At 38.7% G+C, this 27,933-nt stretch overlaps 2 long non-coding RNA genes across 2 annotated transcripts in view; one reads left to right on the top strand and one right to left on the bottom strand.

Moving 5' to 3' along the window:
* LOC141730137 (uncharacterized) overlaps positions 1 to 6,662 on the top strand; it is a 43,143-nt gene extending 36,481 nt beyond the window's left edge. Inside the window, exons 7-8 of the long non-coding RNA XR_012581606.1 lie at positions 3,566 to 3,624; positions 5,834 to 6,662. This is a non-coding gene — a long non-coding RNA (uncharacterized LOC141730137). The remainder of the gene's footprint in view (positions 1 to 3,565; positions 3,625 to 5,833) is intronic.
* On the bottom strand, positions 320 to 27,876 carry LOC113459562 (uncharacterized). The gene is made up of 3 exons (XR_003380913.2): positions 26,381 to 27,876; positions 23,167 to 23,237; positions 320 to 6,161 (listed from the first exon to the last, which is right to left on the bottom strand). It is a non-coding gene; the product is annotated as an uncharacterized LOC113459562 (long non-coding RNA).
* Between the last annotated feature and the right edge of the window lie 57 nt (positions 27,877 to 27,933).

Below are 27,933 nucleotides of genomic sequence, written 5' to 3'. Positions count from 1 at the left end.
TGCCTTTTCTGTTTACTTGACTTGGCATTTAGGATTTCTACTACTCTGAACATTTAAATCACAATAATTTCTGCATAGAAATAATTACATAATAATATTTTCTACTGACATTTCCTTTTTTTTTTTCTCTCTCTGCTTCTAAGGGCAGATGCCTCTAATTTCCTGTTAGAGATTCCAAATCCTTAGTTTAGTTATGTGGCAATTTCCCATGTTAACAAACAGGACGACTACCACTAGAGGGCTTGAATAAAGACCCAAATCTTACCTCTGTTACACCTTTACAATCTGCAGTAATTTAATGGAAATTGTAGTTGCCCATTTTCCTTTAAATTTGAAAGACAGGATGACAGCTTTTTTTTATATTTTAAATTAAATCGAAGTTTGGCTTAATAAATCATGGAGGAGATTTTCTTCTTTAAAGTTCTGTTAAAAAGGAGACAGAAATTTTCCGAGATAGCACTTGGAAAATGAGAGAGTTGTGAAGACCAAGCATTACTCTTTAAAGTCAGTTTGCAGCCTGGTCCTTTAAGTGCCTTTAAGGTGATTGTGTTTAAGGGCAGAAACTCTGGTGTGGCACCTGGCAGTGCTGAGCCAAGGGGACCCAGGGGTGCTCCTGTGCTCCAGAATTCACCATGGCTCAAACCCTGATCTACAGAAACAAAACTTCTCCAGGGTCTAATGACTAAAATTCATTTAGTAACACTTAGCACTTACCACTTTGGGTACATCTTCAAAGAGCTGAACTAATAGCAGCTAATTTAATCTTCAAACAAGCTGAGTGAGGAGCATTATCATTGCTGTTAAACTGGGGGCAGAGCAAGGGAAAGGCACTGCAGAGAAACACAAACCAACGCCTCCACCCAGCTGCTTTGTGCCTCACTAAGAGGAAAGGTTTTTAGTGGATTCAATCCTGGTGGGTATTTTGGGGTGGCTGCTGACTCTTCCCAAATCCTAAATAGCTATTATTTTAAAATCTAAAGGTAAAATCAAGGTTACAAGAGGCGGGGGGGACAGGTAGGGAAACTAAAAATAAAGGAAAAAGTATGTTTCTATGGGCCTGGAAACACATTGCCTATTCTAGGAGATGTATAAACTCTCAAGGAGGAGAGACATTTCTGTTCCTTCTCCCCAGAGCTGCGGTTCTTAAGGGCCCCATTTATCCCCATCTACATTACTTTAAAAGGAAACAAAGCATGTTGAGCTGGGCACCTTCAGCAGCCTGCTCTATCACGGGATTCCTTCCATGGGAATACCCTGAGGTGGCTTAAGTAGAAAAAAGATAGCACAGTAAAATGGGAATAATGCCAGAGAACAGATAGAGGAGTAAACAGGGACATAGGAGGGCAATGTATAACCTACAAAGGAACAATGTAGCTGCTTCTAAATAAAAGATGAATCCTGGCTGGAGACTTACTTCATTTAGTGAAGCTATTGACAGGTCTTCAGCTAAAACTATCAAAAATCTAGAGATCTGGGCTCAGAGAAAGAGGGACTTGGTGAATTTTTGCAGTTTGTACTCAGCCGTCTCTAAAGTCTGCAAGAGATATGAATTAATATGCAGATGCAAAATTAGCAAATTCAAGGCTTATTCTCAGGTGCTCAGGTTTAAGAACACATCAAGTAGCATCATCTTCAGAAAGTGGTTTAGTGAATAATTGGTTTTCTGCCATTGCAAATCCAAACCCAAGCATGGACTGTAAGTACTTCTGTGTATATATATACATATATATATATGCATAAAATTAACACTAGTTTTAAGCAAACAACCCAGTTTAAATAATTCAATAACACCTGTTTTTTCACAAATACACCTCTACATATTAATATGTTTAAGTGTGAATATCTGCAGGAATTGCAAAAATCCTTAGGTCAAGTGAGATGATTTGTTTAAGGATTCAAGTGTTTTTAGGTGTTATACTTTTTAGCAATACTTCAGGGCATTTGAAAGAAAAGATATTTTGAATTAGAAAATTAGGATTTCTTGCTTTAGGAATGGAAAACAACCATCATCATCATCATAATAATCATTATTATTATAATATCAGGGTGGGGTTTTTTAATGAGTACTTTATTGCCTAGATTTTTACACAGAAAAGAACAACTATATTTCTTTACAATGCTGGGCAATTTGCCATGTTGTTCCATACTCCAGCACCTTGGCTCCAGTCCTCCCTGGCAATGACTGGTCCAGTAGAGCAACAATCCCTCCTGCCAGCCAAGTCAGTATTTCTGCAAAGTGTGTTGGTCGTTTCCTCTGTCCATCTCCTGCCTCTGCCTCCTCACATGCAGAGCTTCAGGAGATCCAGAGTGGTTATGGGATTCCACAGCTCAGGGCACATGATAATGAAAAGCACAAATCTCCTTCACCTCTTCCTCTTACATGTCTCTTTTATGATGATTCCACTACATGAACACTCCCTGCAATGCTGAAAATGCTGCACACTGCTGTAGCAGTGTGCATTTTTTTAGGCTGGCTCATTTTCCTGGCCTTGCTCTTGTCATGGATCCAACTCAGGTGAAAATGAAAAATTATATAATACAACATTAACCATTGCTTTGGAAGGTAGGTACAGGGCAGAAATTCTGGGTGCCTTAGGCAGGTAAGCAATAATAGGTTACCTGCCTGAGGCACTCACTCAAAGAGCAGTGATGGTCCCTTCTATGTCTGCAGCAAAAAAATCTTGGAAGAGGTGTAATGTGATCACAGAGCGCTCAGAAACATATTCATTGCTCTGCTTTGTCTTTGTAAATCTTTCCAATGTTCAGCAGGACAGCTGTGCTGTAGCTGCTAGCTATTAGGGCTGCACACTGCTTTTCAGATTTACAGCTGTGTGCTTGTCATTTCCAGATGCAGTTTTACTAAGACAGTCACTCAGGAAACGTTGTGAGAAGCAGCAGGTTTCCAGTAAAACATGCCCATAAACACCACGGTTGCTGGCAAAATAAGACTTACACCCAGATGCTTCAGGAGAAAAACAGTCTATTCTTTGTTCCCTTTTACCCTGAGGGTTCAGCTGAGCTCCATAAATACATACAATGGAGAGCCCATCCCGCTCGGCTGGGGGACAGGACACGCAATTCCCCCTCTCTCAGACACTGCTGCTATTTCTGCTGCATGGGTCTGGACAAGGATTCTATCTGAGGCTAATCAGAAAGCTGTTTCAATCAAAACTCAAATTGTAGGCTATGTAGTTCTTTTTGCTCTCAGCTCAACTGAGGCTAGTTGAAAACTGGACCTCAGCTGAGAAATTCAAGAATCCAGAGAGTGAAATGCACAAAACTCCTGCTGTTTCTGAGTTATCCCAACAATACCCATTGTCAGTCCCATCAGACTCTGGAAACAGCAGAGTGCAGCACAAAAATTGCAAAGATTTAATTGGCACCTGACAAAGGGTAAGCAAGGTGGGGACCATGGGCTGCTCAGGCACTTCTGTCTTGCTGCTGTTGGATGAAAGCCCTAACCAGCATCAGGAGCTTTTGTGTGCTGCATTTTGCAAATTAAGGTTATAACTGTGACTGGTAATAATAGATCACATGACAGTTTTTTCTCATTTGCTTTCCCCAGCTTTTCTTCTTAAGCGAAAGAACTTCCTCACTCAGGCAGCAAGCAGCATCACATGGAAGGTAGGAGCTGTATCTGTCTGTATTGGTATTTGCCCCTGGTAATGAGGGGAAGGGTCTGTAGTCTGCTTCAGTTCAGATGGGAACCAGGTGCCTACCAAGCTGCTCTATCACTCCCCTCCTCAGCTGGATGGAGGGGAGAAAATATAAAATTCTCCTGGGCTGAGGACTGGGAGAGGTCCCTCACCAGTTACCAACCTGTGCTGGCAAAACAGACTCAACTCAGGGAAAAAATAATTGAATTTATTACCAATCAAAGCAGTGTAGGATAATAGAAAAAACCCCAAATCTTATAATACCTTCCCTCAATCCTTCTTCCTCCCGTTTAACTTCCCATTTTTATTTTCTCCTCCCTGGCAGTGACACAGGGGGATGGGAATGGAGGTTTTGGTCAGTTTATCACATATTGTTTCTTCCACTGCTTCCTCCTCAGGGAGAGGACTCACACTCTTCCACTGCTCTAGTATGGGGTCTAGTTCTCCATGAACTTCCCAACAAAAGTCCATTCCAGAGGCTGCAGTTCTTCATGAGCTGCTCCAATGTAAGTCCCTTCCATAGACTACAGTCCTTTGGAACAGACTGCTCCACTGTGGGTCACAAGTCCTGCCAGCAAAACTGACCCACAGCGGTCACCCCATGATCTCACAGCCCATTAGGGCATCCCCCCTGCTCCAGTGTGGGGTCATCCACAGGCTGCAGGGGGATCTCTGCCCCCCAGGACCTCCAAGGGCTGCAGGGCAATCCCAGCTCCTGCCTGGCCAACCTCCTGCCCCTCCTTCTGCACTGACTGAGGGCCTGCAGGATTTCTGCTCTCCCACATCCTCACCCCTCTCCCCAGGTGCAGCTGTACAGGCTTTTTCCCCTTCCTTAACACATTATCCTGGAGGTGGTGCCCCTGCTGCTGAGGGGCTCAGCCTTGGCCAGCAGTGGATCTGTCTTGTGTTCCTTTGGACACAGGGGAAGCTTCTGGCACCTCCTCAGAGAAGTCACCCCTGTGGCTCCCCTGTTCCCCAGACCTTGCCATGCAAATCCAATACGATGGCGTAGCACAAACAGAGCTCTTTATCTTTCTCCCTCATCTCTCTGATGGAGCAGGGTATTTATTTTTCTGGCAAGTGTTGTGTTTTCTTTTTAGCCTGTGTACCCCCTCTGTAGCATAGAAATAATTTCCTTATAGCTGTTTTTACAGTACAGGGTAAAAGCTGATGTATTCATTACCAAGGCTCCCCAGGCATTTTTTTGTGCAATTTACAGAGATGTACTGAATGAAAGATATCTACTGCCAGCTTGTCAGCCTGAGCAGGGGACTGGGCAGTCCTGCTCAGCCTGACTTCTGCCTGCTCTCCAGTGGCTTTGCAAAAAAGCAGGGGGGACTGGAGAGCCAAAACAATGGTGACAAATTGAAATGTAGAAGTGCAGTTCAGAGCACGCACTCTGTATCCTGATCTCCACCCCTCCTGATCCTCACTCATTTTGTGGAATGCTTCATTCCAGAAGGCAGGAAAGGCAAAGCAGCAACTTGTTCTCTTTGCTGGGCAGCTAATTATAATGTAGGAGATGGTACCAGCAGCATATCAGTAATGCTGTAATGTACAAATTTTGCACCTACTACATGTTGACAAGAGCTGATACCTCTTGTAGGAGAAAAAAAATGTATATACCCTGAGAATTACTAGAAAAAAATGTTGACATAAACTGCTTAGAATTGTGAGCTGAGAAATTTATTCCCAGCCATTGTCAGATTCTTTTCCTAAAGGATGACGAGCTCCATCACAAATGAAAATCTCTCTTGCTTTAGTACTTTTTTTGTGATCTGGCTTCTTTCACTCTTTCTGCATAGAAGTGCTCCCCTTATGAATGTTTTTACTTCTTTCCCACTTTATTTTTTCAGGTGTGCCTTGAGATTGGCAAGCCAGTGCATAAAATACCAAACTCTGGAAATTTCAAAATAGGATTTTTTTGCAGTCTATAATAGAAAAATATTTATTTATGCATTTTAATAAAAATTTTGCAGAGTTTTAGGTTTATCTTCCTCATTTCTTTCTTTCTGCATATTTCCTTTTTTTTGCCACTGGGCATTGAGTTTCAGACTAGTAAGGCTTCATTGCATTTCCATCTCCATTTTAGATTTCAATTTTACTTTTTATTCTGTAAAGCTGTGAACTCTTTAGAATATTTATTTATTTTCTGAAGTTTCCATTCCTTTATACAGCTTCAAGAGCCATAAATCAAGAGACTTCAGTCTTGTCTCACACTGCTTTTTGTCATGTCTCTTCTTCCACGACTGTCCAGTGAGTATCCCAGCATTCCTTGACTCGATCACACTTCTCACCTTTTGTACCAACTCCAAGTTTTCTCCAAGGTGTTGTGGTCTAGCACAGCTTTGGCCATGAGGTTCTCCACAGCTGTGAGCAGTTCACTGGAGCAGTTGTGAGCTGGACCCTGGATGTTCCTGTGTGTTAATGCAGCTTCAGCCTCCCTCAGTTTCTCTGACCTTGGCTTGTACAGCTTTGGTGCAAGCAAACCTCATCCTGAGACACCTACAGTGGAGAAAAAGGTAAAGAAATGGAACTAATTGAAAAAGGTAGTTAATGCAAACAAGAAGAATTGCCAGAATTGCCTGCTTGTAGTTCTGAGTGAGAAGTTTCATTCTCTCAGCAGTGAGTGCATCCACGTCAAAGTTAAAAATAGTAAGATAAATGTTTACTTTGAGTGAGTGTGAATAAAAAGGTATTGGTGAAGATTCTCTGGAACTGCCTTTCAAGGCAGATCCAGCTCTGAACTTCTGTAAGTACTGTAGAGTTAGATGATACAGGGTCAACAGGATGTCTTTTGAATCATTAATTGAGGTATATGCTTAAAGTTGATTAGGTAGTTAAAGCTTAGTGGGAGAAAGGTGATTCTTTGCCTCTTGTTTGCTGTTTTCAGGGATTGTGTTGATTACATCAGGCAGGCAGGGAAGGGTGAAGCACAGTGGTTAGGTCACCTTAATGAGGGCAAATAAAATGTGTTTCTTTCAAAGAGGTGGAGAACCTTTTTAATTAGACATTTGTGGAACACTATTACTTTTTTATATGTTATTTTTATGGCGATTGTTTTCCCAGGAATCTCCATTTAACAGAGGGATGCTTTATGTGGTGTGTTCTGGTGTTGTGCATGGAGGCAGACTTTTTATTTTTTAACTTTTCTTCTCAGGAGCAAGAAGTATATATAACATATATAGTATTTATACCTGCTCTTTTAGTGACACCATTTCTATGACTCAAAAGTAACAGAAATAGCAGCTTTTCATATACACCATTTCCCACAAAGTGCATGAAACATGACTTCTGAGGGGATCTGTTTGGTTGGGCTTTGTAGTTTCATATGTCTGCATTCTGCAGTAAAAAAGTCTATAAAAATTCCTTTATCATTATTTTAATAGATGAACCTTTCTCATACAAAACTGTTTAAAACAGAAAAGTCTCCAAGTAGCAGCCTACTGTATCCATTTATCAATTTTATTTTGAAATTAAATTAGAAAATTTGGGGATTTGTAAAAGTTTTGAAAATTTTTCACATCCTTGATTTTTTGGTGTGAAATAATCTAGAATAGAGTTGGAAAGAAGCCTGAAGAGGCTGAAACCCAAAGACCAAATGCTTGATCACTACAGATGTCTGTCCACCCTCTGTAAAGAGCAACTTCCCAAAGAGGTTCCCTGAGGGATGTGTGTGGATGTTTGAAAAGAGAGGAATAAGAAACAAAACAAGCAAGAAGGCAGCCACCTCTGCATTTGATGATTTAACAAGAACAAATATGTGTGTTAAATGCTACATTTCACCAGGACCTCATGTTCAGATGCTACGAGGATGTCTGGAGGAGACAGTTGGAGTTTCCACTCCAGCTTCTGGGGCTGTATTTCTAAACCTTTTCTTTCAAAGCAGAGCTGCCATGAAGGAGCTAATGCCCTTATTTAATATAATAATGCTGTGATTAATATATCCTGTCAGTGTGTGGGAAACCTGAATTCAATTTCCTCATCTGCCTGAGGGATTTGAACTCCAGACCACACAAAGTGACCTGATCAAGCTAAGCTATTTTGTGGGTGAAGAAGATTCTCTTCATATTTTCTTAGTCACCCAAGCAACAAGCTAAGCCAGGCGTGAATGGGGCTGATTGCTCTGATATCTGGTAGCTGGTGTTCAGAAAGCACAGGGCCTTGAACACAGCTTCTCCCGTCCTGAGCAGGGCCTCTGGCAGGAGCTGGGTACCAAACTGCCTGGTCCAGCCCTGTGCTTGTGGACTGAGAGACAGCGGGCACTGGCTGAGAGGTTTTCTGGGCTCTGCAGATCCAGCACATGGATATGCTCACACTCACAATCCAACACAAGTGTGTCAGCCTTCTCCCTGCTGTTTGAAAATGTCCAGAAGCTTTAGGGAGTAGGACTTCCCAAAAATCCAAAAGGATGAGGCAACCATGGGTTGCACATTTGGTGCGGGCACAGGAATCTGCCCAGAGCTTTTTGCAGGGTCAAGGCAAGACCCTACAAGACCTTTTGCCCTTTGCTCTCTCGGCTGAAGGAAAGGCTGAGATTTCTTGATCAGGTTAGTGAGTTTGCAGGGCAATACCATGCTTGGCTGATTGCATTGGGTATGGTTGCCTACTATTCCAACTCACAGTTATAACTGCTGCATTTTATTGGCCCCTTAGTTATTTTCATTCCCAGTGCCACTACAGCTCTGAAACCAATTGTGGACGTGTGTAGGTCAAGGGGAAGGAAAATTAAGGGTCATCTTAAGTTTATACAGTGGCGCTTTTTCATTTTCTGTAAAACTAACTACATTTAGGCTCCCTGTCGGGTAAGCCTTTTTTCCCTTGTCTGTTATTTTCAAAGAAGAGAGTGCATATGACAGTCTGAGAATAGCACCAGCCTGAACACAGATGGTAGGGATTACACCACACTGAGCCTTGACCTTCAAAAGCTCGCCGTTCCTGTTCAAGGTTTCTCTTCTTTGACAGGTGTACTGGCTTTTGTCAATTACTTTCATTAATGCCTTTTTTTCATTATGATCAATTGCCTGTGGTTTAGATCGTGTCTCAAAATTACAGCAAAACAGGTTCCAAACTGAAAAGCTGAAATTGTTTACCATACTTTTCCCCCTTCTGTTGCCCCAAAGTGCTCTGAAGCTCTCAAAGACTTAACTCATAATGGAGAAATATCTCCCAGTTTCTGCTCATTTCCATTAAGCACTTGGTCTGTGAGATTCTGGCTGGAGCACTAGGCTAAACCTCACAGATCAGGTTTGCAGGGGACTGTATTTAAAAGATACTATTTTCTGAGGTATTGAAAATTATCTAAAAGGTAAATATGGGAACAGAATTTAAGCATAGACTTTATAATGTGGAAGGAAACTTTTCACAGGCCAGATAGAGCCATTCCTGTAATGTATTGATACAGAGTGTAAATATCAAAAGGAAATCAGCTATTTCAGGACAAGGTAATTAAAGTAAATGCTATGCACTGGTACAGATGAAACAGGACTCAACCTTTGCTTCCTGAGAGATACTGGCAAGCAGGTGAGAAATGCAAATGCATATTGTGAGCCTTGTGCCTTGAACAGCCAGAGCCACGGCAGTCTGCAGAACTGGGCTGCTGACGCAAGAACAGATTCTCTTGGGAGGTTGGTTTTCCTCTGCTGTTTTGGGTCTAGCTGAAAATGCCATAAATGGCTCTTCTTAACATCACAGAGGGATGTCTCTGACTGAAAGAATGATGAGAGTCAATGAACAGTCAGTGGAGAGTGCAAGTTTCTCCCACTGTTCAGCATCTCACTGAAAGCGTGGTCTGAATTTATTTCCAACAAATTCAATTAATGTATTTCCATTCAAATTTCTCTGATAACAATCTATTTGTTCCAAACCTGAAGCTGTGTTTTTAGGATGAATATAATGAGGAATCAGACCTCACCTGCCAGTTTAGGACACTAAAGCAGAATGAGGCTCTCCATCCTCTCAGGTCCCTCCTGTGGCCTCCTGGCTCTCTGCAGCTGGAGCGAGGGGCGGAAGGGCTGGGCTGGGTTTGACCTGCTCGTGCATTTTGCCCTTTATTCACCCAGGAGAGCATCAGAGCTGCAAAAAGTCTGCACATGGCTTGGCCTGGCTGAGACAACCCAGTGGATGGGTTCTCAAGGGCAAGAGAGATGAAGGGAAGAAGGATTGAAATGTTTTCCTGGCTCAGTGCCTCCTTTCACACAGTGCTGAAACTGGAGGGACAATCTAGTCCCAAACCAAACCTTAAAAGGTGCTAACATACAGGACAGCCAGAGGGATAGAAACTCCTCTCAGTACACAAGGGAGATAAGCAATTAATGCTCATTAATGTTCATGAGAGTTAGTGTGTGAATCCTCTGTTTCCTGGACTAAGTAAAAGAAAGTCTAAAACCATAATAAATCTGTCTCAAATTTAGTAATATTTATTCCAACTACAGAATAATCACTAGAATAACATTGTGGTGCTGTAAAACATGTTGAAATATAGTGTTACATCATCACTGCTATTTGTTACTATAATTTTATCCAATAAATTATGGTGCAATCCATGGCTTGGGATTAAAACGACAGCTTTAATATGGCATTTTTAGCCTGCATAATGCTTGTGGTTCAGGACAATAAGAGTTTTGATCTAAAGTAAATAGGTGATAAAAAAAGCCACATGAGATTTGCTTTCATTTTAAAACTTCATTAAAAAGGGATTTGTCATTATCACTAAATATGAGAGGGAAAAAAATCAAAATCTGAAATGCTCCATAAATTGACTGCATTTTTACCATGACTTCTAATTTGAAAGTTACTTAACAAACAAATGGTACTAATTTCCTGTAAAAATGTCAATCACATTCAAAATGAGCTATTCACTTTGAAAGCCACGAGCTACCTAAAAGCTAAAGACAATTACAGAGTAGGATTTTTTTTTTGTTTCAACACTGAAATGAAAATGATTTTCAAACTCCTCAGATTCCAGAAAATGTAACTTAGATCTCTCATGAGTACTCTGCAGTGAAAAATGGAGGAACTAAGCCAAATATGTGCAGGATTCTGGGGTTTGTTGGTTGCTTGGTTGATTTTATGTGGTTTTTTGGTTTTTTTTTTTTTGATAAATAATAAGAGAGTAGGAACATATGATACTTTCCAGAAATTGAGGTATCTAGAAATAATTTGCTCAGGTGGAATCTTCTTAAATTTGAAAACAGTACCTACACTGTGTCTTATGTGCAGGTTTAGCAGATGCTTTAGCAGTAACAAGAAGTATTTATTTTAAACAAAAAGGCTTTGGAAAAGAGGGAATTACATTAATTTTTTCTTTATATACCACCTCTTTTAAAAGGTGCTGGAACATTTTGCACATTAAAACCCTGGAAATAATTTCATCACTGAAGTGATGCATCTGAGGCTGCACAAACCCTAATTTGCATCCTTCCTTTACATGGCAATGACAATGAAAAAGTCAGCCTTTATTTGCATGAGGTGCTTGCAGACTCTCAGGAAAACCTGACCAGTGGCTGCTCAGGTTAGGGAATGCAGCAAAATGCTCTCATCCACTGGGTCTCTGAGGAATGGTCTGGGAATAGCCAAGCGAGAGTTCCTGACATGGATTCTGAGTATTTATGGGTTATTGTTCCATTCCTCAGCAGAAGAGCCTCTGTAAAAACCCTCTAGCAAGAAATTGCAGTATTACAATGGTACAAATGAAAGCAGTTCCTTAATAATCATTTAGGGTATATTATCACACTTCTTATCAGTGAATTCTCATAAAATTAGTGCTATTATAGGTGATAAACCTAAATAAAATTATATATATAAAATTATCTGAGATAGTTAATCTTTCTCTCATGGGCTTGCACTTATGAAATGATTTCATTATTAATGATTTGATATTCTGTAGAATAAAACATAAAAAGAGCAAAAGCTTTTCTAAATGATGTTAAATCATTTATCAGAAATATTATTATTCACTGATGAGAGAGTACCTAATTTGAAAATGTGTTTCACAAACTGCCCCACTCCAAAAAAGTTCAGCAAAAAGTTTTCAGCAAAATATTTTTCCTTTGTGATGTGTACTTTAATTTTATTAAAATCCTGAGACTTTTTTCTTTTTTTGTTTGGTAGTTTGTTTTTTTTTTTCCCAAAGAGAAGCATTCTATATCACTAGTTAATAACTTATGATTATGTTCTGAAATCATCTTTTTTTCCTTGCCGATTTGAATGTAAAATTGGAATTCCTTGGGCATTTATTTATTGTCACCATGAAAAATATGGAAAAAGAGAAAAACAGAACAGACATCAGTGGACGATACCAAATATTTGCTTATTGATAAATCTGTGGTTAAATTATGCTGAAATGTTTGAGATTAATTCCAGCAGAAAACTGAAAAAATCATGGGAATAAATGTGAATAAATTATGTTGTTCATCAGATCACTCTTGTTGAGATGAGCATGAGTATCTCTGAAAGGAGCATTCCACAAGAATTTGTAGGGGTAAAATTTGCACAAGAGTTTAGAACTACTCTACTTAATTGGAGAGCAATTAATTCAGGTTCAAAGTGAAAGTTTATTGAAAACTTAGGTCCTAAGGTTCTAAGCACTCAACAAGAATGCAAATGTACAGATCTTAAGATTTGCCTAAACATGCTATTGCTGTGAGAAATTATCCCAAAACTTGGTGCACACTTTGTTCTTTAACTCAACACTTTGTTCCTTAACTCAACACTTTGTTCTTTAATTGGAAAGCTCTTAAACACATAATATGTCAAATTAAAGTAAAATAATCTGTTATTTTTCATATTAATGACATAATTACATTGCACCACTATAAAATTGCTTCCAGTCTAATTATGTCTAGGCAGAGATTACTGGTAATTAATATAACAAATAATTTTGACTACAACTAGCAATAATTGCTTTCTTGAAGACTTTCCTAAAACCTTTGAGTAATTTTGTTACTTCTACATACACTATTGCAACAGTTCTTTAGCACATAGCAATTAATTACTTATTTTTTTAAGTAATTAATTGCTACATGGAATTGCATGTTTGAAACAGGACAAGAAGAGGGGATACCTTTGTTTTAGAGGTGTTGGTGAATGGCTCCTTTGGTCAGTGGCTCCACCCTGGTGAGTGTGAGGCTTAGGGTAAACACACATGCACTGGTGCCTGGGAGCAGGAATGTCATCCAAAAGGAAAATGGTCCAAAAAATTCCTGTTTTATTTAAAACAGGATCAGTGCTGTGGAATAATTTGGGGACCTCTGATATAATGTATTATCTCAGGGCATGGCACATTAAAATACAAGCCTGTGAATGTTTGTCATTTAAAAGCCCATCTACTACCATGTTTTATACCCATCTTATCAGTAAATCTCTTTTTAAAAGATACATGATCTAAAATTTAAAAGTAAAATTTAATTTCCCGTCCTTACCAAATACTATGCCTCAGTACCAGGCTCATGTTTCAAGATCCATTTCACTAAGGAATTATTTTCATCTTCTGTACTCTGTGAGGCCTCTTTATGTCAGATATTTATCCATGCTTTATGTTTTTGCCTGACCTTACCTTCCCACTCAGGCTGAGATACCAATTGCTGCTACTGCTGCCACTCCTGTCTATCCATTCCCTAAAGTCTTTGTGACCTGTTAATCAAGGTAGGAAAAATTTCACTGCCCTGGGGAAGAAGGACCCCTTAAAGTAAGGGAAAATTAAGGAAAATAAATTATTTTTAGAAATAATGAATTTCTCTCTGAAATGAAATTTCTAGTGCTCTCTAATAGATGTACAAGACAATAACATGAATTAGTACATCTCTAACAAAGCACCACAAACTTCTTTCTCCAGCATGTCATCTGGGAATCATCCAGAGGTGTTTATACAGTGAACTAAGGCTTGTTTCTTCTTTCTTTTCCTCTAAAATTTAAGTTCTATAGTTCTGTAACACCACTGACTTTACTGGACATGAGGATTTTTCAAATAAGCTTTATTTTGGAGCCTTTGGATTATGGTCTCCTAAACTTAAGCCAGTATATAGACTGTTATTGTTAATATTATTACTAAGCTAAACAAAATCTAAAATGGACCTCAAGTCTCTCCACAAACACTAGAATCAGAAAATCAAAATGTTCTTTTCCAAACATGCTACAAATATTGAGCAAAATACCCAGGATTTGCAAGAGTAAAACTCATAATCGTCTTTCACTATGTTGTTCTATTAATGCAATAAGCCAAAAATATCCTCTACATACTAAAAATAATAAGCATATTCTAAATCCCAGCCTAAAGGTTTAGTGCGGAGATTCTGTTTCAGATCTTATTCCTGTGGAAACTGAGTGCAAGCTGTAATGAGTGTGATTCCAGAAAGCATTCCTCAAGCTGTTACTTGCAGGCTTGGGTTTAAGAAAGAACCTTCTTTGGGAATTTATTATTGCATTGCTCATAAAACAACATCCCATAGTTTTATTTCACTGGCTTGTGACACACAAAAATCAGACAAGGATTAGCTGACTGTAATGCCAAATATATGAGAACAATCCCTTTGTACCTGACAGCAAATTGCAAACAGCAGCTCTGATTCCATGAGTTCATATTTCACAAGTGCTGAAATATTCAGCAGCTTATTAAGACTTGATACTTATTGTTTCCACTGATAGAAAATGCAGAGTTCCTCCAAATATTTGAAGTGACATCAAGAGGTCTATGTTCTGAAAAGAGAAATCTTGGGGATTTCAAAGCGGCCTTGTTAAATTAATAAGCATCAGCAATGAAAGCCCTACGGTTGTGATAGACATGCACATACTGAAATTCATACACCCACCAACTTCCTGTAATCTATATTTTAGCACTCAGTACATGAATATTGGTGGTTTATACTCACAGAAATGTTTGAATTAGGCTCTTAAAAACTTTATAGCATCTTTTACATTGGGACTTGTGCAAAAGGATTTTGCACATGGTGAAAAATACTATACAATTTAAGGAAAAGTAATGCAATTAAACCAATTCCAATGATTTACAGGATAATCTAATAATCTAGAAGTCATATATCTTATATGTAAAGGTGATAAATGCTAAAATTGTGATGAGAAGCAGCTTCAATTCTAGCATTAGCTCATAGTCAGAGCTGAAGAAAATTAATGCCTTTTCCCCCATAAAGGAAAGATTTCAGAATAAGAGGAATTATTAATTTTGATTTGTTCTTCTTCTTTCATTTTTAAGAAAATGGACGCTGCTGTAGTGGACAAAGAACAGGAAAGAGGGGGCTCTTTTGTGAATACCAGCACAAGGTATGCAAAAATTTATCATAAATGTAAGACTTGAGAAAGAATTATGCAAATACGTGGAGGATTCTACTCCTTTTTTGAAGATTTCTTATGGCTGCCCATGCTCCAGGCTTCACAAAGAGCCCTTGCAAAAACATGCAAAGGCAGAAACACTTCATTTTTGTGTTCACACTATCAAAATTTACTGTTGAGCCCTTCAGGAAAGAGTCCTGGCAGCTTGCAGGAGCACACTCCAAGCAGAGCAAGGCTGCTGAACACAGCTGATAAGCCACGTCAGAAGCCTCCCTGGCAATATTGCTTTTCTGTGGAGATTCCCTTCATGTACATTTGCTATCTTACAACACCTGCACCTTGTGCTACTGTGCTGCCATTTGTGCTCAGGTGAAAAGAGGGAATTTGTTTTCCAGGGAGAAAAGATGGACATGGTGTTTTCAGTCAGACACTGGGCTATAAATCTTCCCATGACTACAGATGCTTTGTGCCTCAGAGTGAATATTAAAAAGCTATGAAATGCTCATGTAATGAGATGCACAAACAATGTAATATGGGAACTTTTCTTAATTTGGCATTCATTTACTCATAAATCCCACTGAACAGGACTGCAGAAGCATTTGAATGATTTTTAATGAAGGAATGTATTATTAAAGTACATTTTCTCCTTTTGCTTCATGTAGTTTAGCTAAAAACTATTTGAGTGCTTTAGAAAGAGAGATGTAATGTTAGAAGCTGAAATGCCTGCTTACAGACCTCACTGTCACATGAAGAATACCACACAGGTTGCCATGAGCTGTTTGTATTCCTTGTGTTTATTTTATTTTTAATGCCAGAGCCAAAAGTGCTGCTTCATTTTATAATAAATCAGAAAATTTGCTCACACAGTTTAAATGTGAGTATTGCAAGGGGTGACCTGCTGCATCCTTCCCAATTCCCAGATGCTTACATCCATGGGTAGGTGGGTATTTCTTCCTCCTGTGTCTGAAGAGGAGAATTACATGAGAAATCCATCCCCTGTTTCAGGGAGTTGGTTAAGGTTCCTAACTTTCAGCAGAGGAAGGAGCTCTCCCTGCCCCCTCTCCAGAAGATCACTGGAGGGAATACTGTGTTCTCCTCATCCTGCTAGATCCATTATCATTAGCTAGAGCAGGTAAGCAGATGTGCAGGTTGCCTAAATGCAGGACAACATTTGTAAAGGGAAATACAGACCAGAATACCCCATTCTTATTAATTTGCACACATTGTAGGCTTGTCCAAACACATTAGGTGCAATTGTCTCCCTTCCTAAAGATCTCTGAAGCGTAGCAGGGTAGACCACAAGGTCAGGAGAAGAGGGAATTGCCATAGCAGCTGTCATTGAGCAAATTATTCCAGTGAAAAGTTTGCAAAACCCTTCCCAAAGTGCAGTCCTCAGCTCCAAGCTAAGGCTGCTGCTCCTGGCTGAGCTACAAACTCTGCCTGGGTGTGATGAAATGTTTGCATTGAGCAGTGGCTGAGCGTCAGGCCAGGCTCCCTGGCTGGTGTGTTTCTGCTCTGCAGCACCAGGACTGTTTGAATGGCTGCTGAGCTGACACCAGGCAGGCCACAGCACAGAGCAAAGGGTGATTCTCTGGGGCAAATCCAGAACAGTTATTATGCAGCTTTTGGGCTCAGTCTGACTTGTGCCAAAGCAATTAAATTTAGCCCAATTGTGGTGTTTAAAAAAGGATCACATCTGGGTAACCACAATAAATTAAATGGGAAGGCAATTTGCAATCAAGCCTCAGGTGTAGAGGAAAGGTTCTTATATTCCTTTAGGTACTAATTTGAAAATGGAGCCATCAGTATAAGTTTTGAGAACAGACTGTCAGAAACACCATGTAACTGTACAATGAGGGAGTTATTTAGTCAGATGAGGCTGGTTTGACATTAGAAATTTGACTGATTCCTTGAATTCCAGTCTTTCCACATTCAGGACAACCTGTTTCTAGTGATCCAAGGCCTCTATAAACATTTCCTTTGGGTATCCTGGCACAGTTGTCCCTTAATCCATATTAGTAATTTGGATTAGATGTATTTCAGCTGTTTTACAGGCCACCATTTCAGTGTTCTAAAGGTCTTAAAATGAACTGGTGCGCAAGTGAAGCCCTCTAGTCTACAGGAATGCTGGGCAATGCCTGGGAATGAAAAACCCTAAGGTCAGTAATCACAGCCTAGGGAGGGTAGGTTCAGTTCACCAAACAGCTGGGCAAAGGGATTGCTTAAAGAAATCAGAAAATCTCAACACAGAGCAGTAACATTGGCTCTCTTATTAATTTCTATTAACACTACCAACTTCAGCAGTAGCAATCATTATCTAAACTGATAAGTGATTAAGAGAGGAGTCCTGAATACATGCAATTCATTAGACAGGATTATTCTTCAAGCAATATTCACTCAGCCTGGATGGTAAAATGCTGACAGCACCATAGCTAGACTTATATTTTTTCACTTAAATTTTCCAGTCCCCAGTCTTTGCTTATTTTGCTTTGCTGCTCTTTCTCTTTCTTTTGGAAGTCCAGAGATTGAGCAATGTCCATGTGTTTTCTCACTGAAGACTGATGATTCTGACAGATGATTCCTTTTCTTTCTTTGTTTTTCATCAAAACTTCCCCTATTATCTCTCTAGATCACAGAATAATTATTACTTGTAACATATCTGTATCAGACTTTTTAGGCATGTCATCTGCCTGATTTCATAAACACATAGCTGGGAAAAGCTGGTTCTCAACCTGGCCACCTTCTGTTGTCCCAAGATCAGTAGGGACTTCTGTTTTAAAACACAGTTTACTACTATTTTCTAGTTTCTTGCTTCCATGCTTTTATCAAATGTTTCACAGTGTTTGGTATTTCTCCTCAAGTCCCATTTCCTAGGGTAATGTGATTATGTGAGACTCTTGGGTGTCATTTAAGAAAAATTAATTTCTTTTTCTTTTAGCTTCATGGAAAAGTGTAAAAACATGACCCAAGTGCATTCTAAAATCTGGAAAGCCGAAGGCAATTAAAAAGAACACACAGTTTATTATTTAAAAAATAAAATTCTTTAAATGCAATAGTGATGATTTTTGGAAGGTCAAGACCATTTTTTTCAACACCTGGGATACTCAGTTTGACATGGCTGTTACATGGACTTAGCTATGGAGGCTTGCAGTGTATATTTGTAGAAATATATTTTAAATTAACAGATGGTGGCCTTTCATGTTTGTCTGTTTTCTTAGCTTCCTGTAAAAGAAATGGGTTGTTTCTGTTTGTTGAGGGAAATGATGCAATTTCTTTGCAACTGTAAAATTAAAACTGCTAAAAGCAATGCTGAGCTTTTTACAGTAGTAGCAAACTCTTTCTAAATTCTGAGATATTAAGCTGGCAGGCAATAAATCAAAATTAGCAATTAAATTAATGTAATTTTTTAAAGTTTCTTTAAATTCATCGGGGAAATAATAATGAGTATTCACTAATAACTTTTCATATTCCTGCTTTATCTGTCCTTGAAAGGACATCTGCCTTTTCAAGGCAGATAAGGCCTACCTACAGACTTTCCCTCACCTATGCATAATAAATATGATGAAAGTAGGATGAAAATAGCCCTCTCCTGAATCCTGTGGACTACTTAAGTAACAGATATTTTCTGGAGGCAGTGTCCTCAAATAAGTACAGATATCAGATTGAGATAACCAGAATGCAAAAATTAATTTCAGAATAATAAAAAAAAGCTCATCTCAATTCCTTTGTATAGTGCCAAAGCATCAATTCAAATTATTTGTGGTTAAGGTTGTTATCTTTATTTCAGTAATATGTGAAGGTAGCCAAATATTCAGTTTCATAAGCATGTCAAAGTGCAGATTTCAGTCCTAACTTAAACCATCATGACCATCTGCTATAAAAATCATTCTCGCTTTGCTTTGCATAACCATTGTTAAGCTTGTAGACTAAACATTCAACCACTGCAAGCAGTCAGCAGCTTTATTACTTCTCCTGCCCCTGCAGAGGCATCCTGGATTCAATTTGCCTAAATACATCAAAGTATTTTAATTTTGAAGTACCCCAAGCATTTTGAAAAGTTTAAAGGCTATTTGTCTTCTAAAATGTTTGAATGTAAACTCAAATGAAAATCATCTTGATGATTTTTTTCCAGTTTAAATGACTGTCACATTCCTGTTCTGAAAAGCCCCTCAAGCTCCAATATACAGTTTCCCCTGCCCTTTTTTCCCTCCAAGTAATTATGAGTGAGCCAGTTTTAAGTTACGTGGTCAGATTGGCTTCCTTCATTCTGAGACTCCTCTATTTCTGCAGAGTTCAATGAATTAAACACTTACTAAGCCATCAATTTGTCTCAACTTCTCAACTTCACTTCAAGCTTTATTTTTTTCCTTTCTTTAACGCTAGATTGTGAATAAATACACAGTCAGCTGATCCACCAGGATAAGATTGCACATAACTAGTTCTGAGCTAAAAATGGCAGGAATGTCTGAACTGGCTGACAGTAATCAGCAAGCACAAAACTAGGTGACATATGGGTATCTGGCAAAAACAGTCACAAAATAATTCTCTTTGAAAATACATTAAGTACTTGAAATATTTGAAAAATCATACAAACTTAGTAAAATATTTTGTATTATAGCCATTAATTCACTGACATTTTTACTTGTTTTTTTAAAGTTTCAAAACTTACATGAAATACATGCATATGCATAATGAAAATTTTCATTTGGACATTATATATAGTATTAAGTCAGTGCCTGGAGAAACTTCCTGATAGCACCTATATCCATTCAAACCTATATCCAAATCAAATTCTAAAGTCATAGAATTCTCCTGATTACATGCATAAATTTTTGCAACCAAGTGTGCTATTTGGATATTAGAAATATATATATATATATATATATATATATATATATATATATGCATTCAATAATTCAATATATGTGCTTTATAAAGTCATTGGGCTGAAAAGGCCATGTGAGTTCAGCTCAGTCCATTCCTCACTCCCAGGATAGAATCACCTGAGCCCATGTCATTCCTACCAATGTCACTCCTACCAGATGTTTGTCAAAAAAGAGACATTGGCAGGATCAAGACATCCCCACTAAAACTGTCTGTCCCAGTGAGTCCTATCTAAGTTGAAAATTTTCTCTCCTAACCTTTCTTCTAAAATGTAAGCTCAGTTATTTTTAGCGCTATTAATTAACAATGTGAATAACAAGTTCTAAGCTTCTCTTTTTTCAGTATCTTTGTACTTGAAGCCCATTGTTACATTTCCTGTCACCCTTTTCCTCTGCATTGCCAGTCTCCTGCTTGACCAGCCATTATTTGCAGATCATGGGTTACAGTGCTTGGTTTGAACTCACTGTTCTCCTCTGGATTCCAGTTTTCAGACTCTCTCTGCCCTGTTTCTCTTGGAAGTATCACCCAGAGCTGAAGCTCCAGGGGAAGGACCCAGGGACATCTCTGCAGATTGCACAGCCTGACTTGTGCTTGGTGCTCTTTGTCATACAGGGATGCCAGAGCATCATGGATAATTCTGCAGCTTACAGTCATTTAAACAACTGGAAATTGCTCAATATATCAAGCCTAAATACAAAGGACCTGATTCATTGGGAAATCCACACTTCTGTCTTGTGTGCTTTAGAATGAAAATTTCTATAAACATGAAGTCTCACTTACATAAATTTTGTTGTTGTTATTGTTGGTTTTTAAGAAGAAAAGAATAGGCTTTTTAAAATTGCTGTGCCATTTTCCCTCCCAAGCTGGTAAACTCTTTGGCTGCACACTCTTTCAGTCCCACAATATTAGATACCACAAAATTACAGAGTTGTGAGAAGAAAAATGTAGCACAATAAGTTAAAGGGTGTTTAAATATAGTCCTTATTTTACAACTTGGGCACTATATTCCCGTTTTCAAACTGCCAATGAACCACTGGGAATTTTCTTTTTCTTGCTGATTCTCCTTAAGACCTCTATGAATAGCAGAGAAAACAACTTCACTGTAATAAAAACAGGGAGTTGTTTTCCTTTTTTAAAATTCAGGCATTGGGTAAAATCAAGGTCGTTGCAACAACCTTTGAAAGAACAGAAAGAGTAATTTCCACGCCCCCCCCTTTTGCTTTTTTACTGGTTTTCGATGAAATGTGAAAAATCATTTTTAAGTTTGCCCATCTGTTTTACATAAAACCTTAGTTGACCTTACACAAAGTGAAACAAATGCACAAAAAGCTTTGCTGTTGGGCTCTTGCCAGTAGGAGGGAGCAAAAAGAAAAGAATATGTAAAGTTAGATTCTGCTCTGGTGTAAATTAGCCCAGTTCCAGTGGGGACTTAGGTTGATTTATACCAGCAGAGGCTGAGGCTTGTATTTCTTATAAAAGCCAGACTTGTTAGACCCAGCCCTGCTACCGCTGAGATCACCTGGAGCTTTGCTATTGGTCTTTGTGGGGAGAAGAACCCTTAGTGAAGGATTTGCCACATTTGGTGCAGATAAACAGGACCCATCCAGCCATGCAGTGGATGTGGCAGCTTGAGGAGAAATGCCCCAGTGTGAGAAACTGAGGCTGTGGAAGGTGTGAAGTGCGGCTTGAGCTGCAGCCTGGCTTTGTACAGGTGCTGTACCTGCTGAGCTCAGCACATCTCCAGGCTAGGGAGATGCTCTGACACCAGATTTGAGGCAGAAAAATGCTCACACACCATGGTGGGGCTCCTGTCCTGCTGCTTTTCTCCTGTTAGCCTGACCTGGCTGATGCAGGGTCAGCACATGGAACAGCAGTGGGTGCTGAGGCAAGGAGGATGTGCCACGCATGGAATCAGGCAGAGCATGCAGGAGCAGAGCACACCAGGAGAAATGTTCCACCTTTAATCTTCACTCATTTACCCTGCACTTCCATGACACTTCCATTAATGTGTCTGAGGGGGAGCTATGCCCATTATATCAACATTCCAATCGGATATGATTAATGAGTATAAAGTAAGGTTCAGGCTTTTAATTAAAAAGGTACTGAGCAGTGAAGGTCTGGCTAAGTTTCTCACAAGCTGGTTATTTTATAGAATGAGATGCCCCAAAGAGGCAATGGGTCAAAAATCTCTCCTCAGTCATATTTTGTATTCAGGTACTGACTTTTGATTTATAGCAAAGAGCAGAACTGAACCTATACAGAAATGAGCACACATATATGTGCATTACAGTGTGCATATATGGTGATGCCTAAATTAAATGATTGCCTAAATTTCCCAATAATAGCCATTTTTTCCTGTTTCTTGTTAAATTGCCATATCTCTCAGAAGGAAGATGCTTTGTAGGATAACTACCACACTTTAAACATTTTCTTGTGTGTAAAAAACCCTAAGAAATGTTTTGACAAGGTCAAGAAAAGACTTTAGTATAGACTCTCAAGAGGCTCTAGACTTCTGAGTTTCAACATTTGGATTGAAAGTGGTTGCTGTGTACTTATCAGAGACCTGCCTCTTTTTTCTTTCTTATTGAAAATAGTCCAAATTTGACCATGTCACGGATTTTAGTTCACCCACGTCCAATAAAGACTTGACAGAGGTTGACATATTCCACAATTTTATCATTTTATGTTTCAATTAACTTAAAATGAAATGTACAGTATAGCTTATTTCACACATTTTTCTCTGGTCTCTGAACAGAGTATCCTCTGTCTACCTTTGGAAGGATGAAATAAAATTGAATATTTGTAATGAATAGCCAGGTTTTTTTTAGGAAAACAAATTACTTAAATAATCTACATTCTTAAACACAAATAATATACTATAAGGCATATGAATACAATTATTTTACCTGAATGGATAGTCCATTAAATACTATGTCTTATTGACCAAGAGTGTTAAGAAATGTGATCAAAATGTGATCAAAAACAATTATTGTATTTTACAGAAGTTCAGTTTTAGGGATAATTAGTAGTTTCCTTCTCAGTGAACGTGCAGGTTTCGTGTTTTTCTTCATTTCTATCCTATCCAAAATAGCTGTATTAATCATGAAAAGGGAAACAACTGACATCAAATACCTTCCACTTTGTTTAGAATGATAAAACTAATCTGTAAATGAATGAACACTCAGTGGAATGGCCAACTTTCTTTTCTTTTTGTGTTTTATGGTGCTATTTAAAGTGGGTGAAAGTCACTAATTCCATACTGAAAGTACTGAAGTAATCACAAAACAGTGTGTTGGAGGAGGAGAATGCATGGCAAAAGTTAAGAGTTGAAATCACTCACATTTAGGGCCATTCTTCATACAAGAGCACACTTCCCCAGAAATGTTTATGTCAAGCACAGAAATTCTTCACCTAGAAAAAAGTCACAAATGGTTGAAGCAATGGGAACAGGAATATAACTATGTCTATATATCTATAACCTATATCTATTCTATCTATGTCATCTATCTGTATCTATATATCTGTATCTATCTATATCTCTGTCTCTATCATATATATATATATAATCTCTGTATTTCTATATCCATATCTATATATCTATATCTAATCTATAAATCTATCTTTATATATCTATATAATCTGTATCTATCTATATCATCTATCTCTATCATATGTATATATATATATATATATATATATATAATCTCTGTATTTCCATATCCATATATCCATATCTAATCTATATCTATATCTATCTATATATCTTCCTCCTCTAAGGGCAGCAGGTTTTTGTCACCTTCCAGACTTTGGGAGCCTTTCCTGGCCATTCCACATCTGATGAAAATGCTCACCTAATTCAGCCAGAGGTTTTTGGCTCTCTTAGCTAAAGGAGTAAACCCTTGAGGCAAGAAGTGGTTTCCAGAGTCACAGAATGGTCACCCTGTCTTTCCCAGCTGCCAGAGGCAGGCAACCTTCAGAGCTGGGTGTTTTTCAGACCTGTCTAATGCCATGTGCCAGCAGGCTTCCAGAGGCATCCCAGCTTCTCTGCCAAGCCAGAGGCTGAGCCTGCAAAGGCTGCCTGCAGCAACAGTCCCAGGGCTGGCAGCAGGAGCTGCTGAGCACCTGGGGGAAGCTGCTCCTTAAAGGACAGGGCTGGGGCAGCTGCTGCCCCACGGAGGGGCAGGGATTGCTCAGTTTGAGCAGGAGGTTTTGGCTGTGTCTCCTGCCAAACCTGTCCCCGGTGTGAGCTGGGATTTACAGCCTGCTGCAGCCTCTGTGTTGAGCTGATGCAGCCCTGACCAGATGACTCCCTAGGCGAGGATTCCTGCCTGGCCATTCTGGCTGGCAGCCAAGCCTCCTCCTCTGGGTGTCTGTCTGTCTGTCTGAAGTCTTTGGGAATTGCTCTTGCAGCTCAGCCTCAGCAGCTTGTCCCGGATATTCCTCTTGTGCTCCAGAGTGGTTTTGTGGTTTGGTGTGAGAGGAGGCAGAAAACACAAAAAGCCAGCAGCTCTGGAACTGCTCTCTAACAACATTTAGGTATTTGATAGTTCTTACTTGAACCATTCTTTGCTATCTATTCTTTTGTTTCCCCATAAAAATAATAAATAACCAGAGTGATTAATTGTACTCCTGAAATATTACATAGGACTTGCAGGTATGCTAAATTTTTGGTTATAGTTCAAAAGGCATTTCAAAAAATACCATTTGCTGTCCTTTTTGACAGCATTTTGATACTCTCCATTTTTTTCCTTTTTCTTAAGGAAAGTTAAGGATCTAATCAAATAATTTTTGCTTAACTTAGATAATGCACAAGCTACTTCATCTCTGCAATGACAAAGGGGAAACACCACATCAAGAGAAAATTTATTGTATAAGTTCCCTGCATCTCATCACCTCCACACTCTTTTTATTTGTTCTCAATTTACTAATGGGGTACAAAAACAACCAAATGTTGCAATATCACAGCCAACCTCAGCTTATTCAGATATAGTAGGTAGAGTTCTTTTATTTCCTACTCAACTCTTATCCACCTGCTTGGAAGAACACAGTTTAATACACCCTTAGCAGAATACCTCTAGGCTGTGTCAGTAGGATTTATGGTCAAGTCACCCTGAGTGACTCCTCTCTCAAAGCACTTTGGCTGTGTTGTATCATCTGTTGCGTTAGTGCTGCCCTGGTTCTTCTGGACAATTTAATGTGCTGCAACAATTGAATTATCTTATAAATATGTGAGTAATCAAATTCTTAAGGAAGGATTGTTCCAAGAGTAGCAGATCTTGCAGCAGATAGCAAAATGCAGATGCATTTCACAGAAATGGCAAATACTGCACTAAATACTGCACTAAATCAGACTGTTGTGCACATATTTGGTCACTGAATGAAGCATTTTGTACTGACAGATATTCCCTGGCTGTTCTCAGGTAAAGGTAATTCACAGATTCAGTCATTGGCTGAACTTGAAAGGTCTTTAAGTGTCATATGAATGTACAAAAAAAAGAAAAAATAATGACAATAGTTTTTCTGCTATTTTTGCATCTTTCTGATGGGAGGCTGAGAGTTCTCTCTGAGTATTTCTGATCTTAGCTACAAAATTTGGGTCTCTGGAATACAGACAGCAAATAGCTGACTGCTGAAGTATGCAGCTGAGTTGAAGCCCTGTGGTCTCTACAGGTGTCCCTATGAGGCAGATGAATCTGACTAAAGGTAAAATAACAGAAAAATCAAAAACCTAGTGTAAAGGAAAGATTTCTACTTGTTGGGCCGAGATTTGCTTAAACTGCAAGCTGCAGTGCTTTAAAAGCATGCTGAAATGGAGCGAGGTGCTATTTTTTAAAGTGCTGTAGGGCATTCTTCCAATCATTTGAGGAGAATGCACTACATATTCTGAAAAAGAATATTGTATCCATTCTTGTAATGCAGGCTCATTAAGCATCAGATTGATTTATTGTATTGTTTCCTTTATAAATTATTTTCATTATGTTTTATCACAGTACATGACTACTGCCCTAAGGGAATATGCAGGAATGAGCTGAATGGCAAGTGTAATAGACTGTTTTAATTAAAATAGTGTAATGCATATTTCAGTGCTATTAGCAAAAACAAAACTGATTTTGTTTTCTGGATAATTGAATAAATTAAGGCCCAGGTGCTCTTTTTCTATTGTTTAACCCTCTAAGTTCAGCTTCATTTGATGCTTTGAGCAGGAATTCCTGGGGAAGAGCAAAGCATAAACAGGAATTTTATCAATGAAACCTCCTTGATCCTTTCCAGTGTCTTTGAGTGAGCTCCAGACAGTGAGGAGACTGATCCACAGCAGAGAAAAACCCATTATTCCTCTGCACTTTTTAACCTGATATTCTGTGCAGACAGCAGTCACTTGCCACCATAATTCCATTAGTTAATGAACATCTCAGGAATTTGTCAATCATAAGAAACGCCCTTTAAAATTACAGTCAATCAATGACACCTACTCTTCTAAGCTGCTTTATTTTCCCCCTTTTCTCTTGATTTATATTGGCTATGAGTCTTTTTCCCTCCAGATACCAAAAGTTTACCTTAGCAAGAAGATGCATTGTGCCAGATGGTGACAGACACGGGCAAAATCAGGTTCATAATTTCTGAGCAGAGAAGTCAGATGAAAAAAACCAACCAACCTAGAAGATGAACTGAGAGCTGGGTTATATGACCCATCTGTCCTCGAAGAGAACCATTTTGCCTAATTATTTTTGTCTACATACCCCAAATACCAGAACCTCCCTCCTTTTCATCAGCGGAATTTTCACCAGAAATTGCTACTTTGCAATAAATATTGTAAAGGGTGTTTCTGATTCAGCTATCATGGTCCCCTGGATTTTCATCACATGTCAGGGTGGAATGTTGTATCAGTTCCAAGGGGTCTTTTCTTACAGCCCAGACACAATGGATATGTAAGACCTTATCTCCCATTTTATGGGGTGAAAAATGGTGGTTTTCCAAGAAAAAAGTAAAATTCCCAGGAAGTGGTTCACCATTTGTAAAGACTGCCCTATTTCCCAGGGACATGCAACCTGCTAAAAAGGAATGGTATTGTGAAATTAAGAAATAGTAACTGTAATTTTAGCTATGTCTTTTTAAAGTAAAAACCAAACCAGACCAAACCCACTCCAAGCATCCTGAAGCAGCATGAACTATGGTGATATCTGTCTGGGATAGATATCATTTAGAAATAAATCAAACAGCTGAACTGAAAGATAAGTCAGAAATTCAAAATAAAGCAATGCCAGACAGCACAAAAAGAGTTACTGCTGCTCCATTCAGTTACTCTGGGGATACCCAGACAACACTAATCATTGTAGTAGTCTGAAGATGTTCCCTATAAATCTTATACCCTTTAAAATAAAATATGGGTATCTTCTTTTCCCTATCAAAGATTTTCTGTTGGAACTCATTTACTCAACAAGAGCCTTTTACAAATGATAGTCCTGCTTTTACAACAGAAGAAAGCCATAATTAAAGCGGTGAGTCATCCCTCCACTGGGTTTCACAGGAAACCCCTTATTACTTTAAAGCACCTGCTGTAGCTCTTCGACTCATTTCCCAGAGAAGAGTTGCAGATACAGATTGGTTCCAAGTGGTTCCCATAAAAGAATAGACCAGTGAACTGATTTTACATAAATTTCAGTCTTTATAGTTTCTCTTCCTCTGCAATTAATGAGATCTGGCTGAATCCCCAGTTACTTCTGGGTCGTGATTTATAAAGCACAAGTTGAGATTCAGATTTTTCAAAAATGATTTCCCACATTTTCTTGTTATTAACTCATTTCTTACAATGCATCTCTCCATGTTTCTTCTTCTTGGAACTGGTCACCTTTAATCCGTTACAAGATGGTTTTAATTATTAACAGGAACATGCTAAAGTGTACTGAAAAGTATTTAAATACTACAGCATGACAAAATTACACAGACATTGGCTATTTCTCTATTTTGATAAATGGCTATTAACTATTTAACTTTTCAATACTCAATATTGAGTCCAATCAATGCAATAAAACAATCTAAACCATAACATTCTAAGATCAACATACTATATACTGCAGCTAACATTAGATAGACAAAAAATATTATGTGC

The sequence above is a fragment of the Zonotrichia albicollis genome, chromosome 9 (genome assembly GCF_047830755.1).
Source record: "Zonotrichia albicollis isolate bZonAlb1 chromosome 9, bZonAlb1.hap1, whole genome shotgun sequence".
NCBI classification, from domain to species: Eukaryota; Metazoa; Chordata; class Aves; order Passeriformes; family Passerellidae; genus Zonotrichia; species Zonotrichia albicollis.
Note: the sequence above shows the minus strand (reverse complement) of the source record. Positions and strands in the feature narration are given on the sequence as shown.